The sequence below is a fragment of the Eriocheir sinensis genome, chromosome 37 (assembly GCF_024679095.1).
Source record: "Eriocheir sinensis breed Jianghai 21 chromosome 37, ASM2467909v1, whole genome shotgun sequence".
NCBI lineage: Eukaryota > Metazoa > Arthropoda > Malacostraca > Decapoda > Varunidae > Eriocheir > Eriocheir sinensis.
The window spans coordinates 15,667,826-15,670,325 of record NC_066545.1 but is presented as its reverse complement, the minus strand read 5'-3'; positions in this window follow the sequence as shown (position 1 = coordinate 15,670,325).

Below are 2,500 nucleotides of genomic sequence, written 5' to 3'. Positions count from 1 at the left end.
CAGGATATATTGTATCTAGGGCTGTTATTGCTTCCTTTCTTTGTTTTGTTTTCTTCTTTTTCCTCTTCCTCTTCATCTGTCTTCTCTTCCTCTTCTTCTGTCTCCTTCTTTTCTTCATCTTCGTTTCTTGTCTCAGTCTCCTCTTCCTCTTCTTCCACCTTCATTTCCTCTTACTCTTCCTCCTTTTCTGCTTACTCCTTATTCATCACCTCTATATTTTATCTCCCCCACGTCTCCCCCTTCTATTTCAGTCTCCTCCTCCTCCTCCTCCTCCTCCTCCTCCTTAGAAGAAAGGAAGACATGAACTTAACTAGGAAAGAAGGAAGAGAGGAAGAAGGGAACTTAGAGAAACAAGTGCAGTGATTATGACATGTTTTCTGTGGCCTGTCCTTCCATGTGTCTTTTATTTTTCTGTGGCCTGCTCTTCCATGCTTCTTTCCTCTCTGTGGCCTGCTCTTCCATGCTTGTTATGCTTCTTTCATATCCGTGTTTCGCCTTCTGGTTTCGTTCTTATAAATCAACATGCTTTCTGTGGCCTGTCCTTCCATGTTTTGTTTCTGTGGCCTGCTCTTCCATGTTTCGTTCCTTTCTGTGGCCTGCTTTTCCATGCTTGCTTCTTTTCTCCGTTCCATGCTTCCCTCCTCCCTGATCCTGCCACGCGCCGCCGCAGATACAGAGGTCGCTTGGAGAACTGTTCCTGAGTGCGTTGCGTCTTGGCGTCTCCGAAGACCTTGTGCTGAGTGGGTGTGCGTGCTTGAGTGTGTGTGTGTGTGTGTGTGTGTGTGTGTGTGTGTGTGTGTGTGACGAGTTTAGCCGCGTTAGCAAGCATGATGAGGGGGTTGAAGAGGCTGAAGAGGAGGAGGAGGAGGAGGAGGAGGAGGAGGAGGGGGAAGAGGAGGAGGAGGAGGAGGGGAAGTGCAGGAGAGAGAGAACCGAAAATAATCTTGTAATGGAAATGAAGGGTGGAGAGAAAGGAGGGAGAGGGAGGAAAAGGAAGAGGAAAAGGGGGAGGAAGAAGATAGAGAGGAGGAGAGACAAGAAAGAAAAGGAAAAGAGATGAGAGGAGAAAAAGACGTAGAGAAAGAAGAAAAGACAGAAAAGGAGGAAGAGAAGGAGGAGGAGGAGGAGGAGGAAGAAGAGAAAGAGGAGGAGGAAGAGGAAGGGGAGGAAAATGAAAATAGGGAAAGGAAGGTAACGATTTAAAACACTGGAAAAAAGAAAGAAAGGAAGAAGAAAGGAAAAGAAGAACTAAAAAAAAGCTCAAAAGGAAAATAAAGAAAAAAAAAACTGGAATTAGAAGAAAGGAAGAAGGAAGAAAGAACGTATCATCACCATCATCATCACCACCATCATCACCACCACCAACAACAACCAACAAAATTCACAAGAAAATTACGAAACCTCTTTGTAAATCATATATATTTAAAGAGTTGCTTCACGGTTGCCTTGGGTTTGAATTACATGATCCAACACTCTTTTTGGGGAACTTTTATAGAATTGAGCAGAAGGAGGAGGAGGAGGAGGAGGAGGAGGAGGAGGAGGAGGAGGAGGTGGAGGGATAAGATAGAAGGGATAATCATATGATGTACTCCCCAACCCCGCCTCCTCCTCCTCTCCTCCTCCTCCTCCTCCTCCTCCTCCTCCTCCTCCTCCTCCTTCTGTCTTCTTCTCTTCTCTAGGTCATGAGAAGACGCGAGGTACTAAAATATGTGATAAATGGCATCTTCTTCTTCCTCCTCCTCCTCCTCCTCCTCCTCCTCCTCCTCCTCCTCCTCCTCCTCCTCCTCCTCCTCCACATATTTACTTTCTGACTTCTTTCTCTTTGTCCTGCCTTTCATTCTTTCCTCCTCCTCCTCCTCCTCCTCCTCCTCCTCCTCCTCTTCCTCCTCCTCCTCCTCCTCCTCCTCGTCTTTGTCCTCCTCCACATTCTCTTCTTAAAAATAACCCCATTACACACACACACACACACACACACACACACACACACACACACACTCAAGTGACTGGCAGGTGATCGTCGTGAATTGATTAGCTCACGTGTCAGGCAGGTAAGGTAAGGTATCCGGCTGCCCGCCTCCCCTCCCCCTTCACCCAGCCCCACTTTACATCCCCCCTCCCCACTGGCGTTGTGCGTATCTGACCGTACACACACACACACACACACACACACACACACACACACACACACACACACACACACATGGACACACACACACACACACACACGCGCAGATGGATAAAAATTGCGACACCTCTATATAAAAAATTCTGCCCGCTTCACTATTAATATGACCCCACCACCAAGGACAAACACACTACGATTATGAAAAGACAGACAGACAGACAGGCAGACAAGCAGACAGGCAGGCAGACTATTGGAGCTCTTGAACTGCACGTAAACAATAAAACAAAGAAAATATCGGACGAGAAAAAAGTCGGACAAGAAAAAATCGGACAAGAAAAATTCGGAGGGAAATATCGGATGAGACGAAATCGGTAA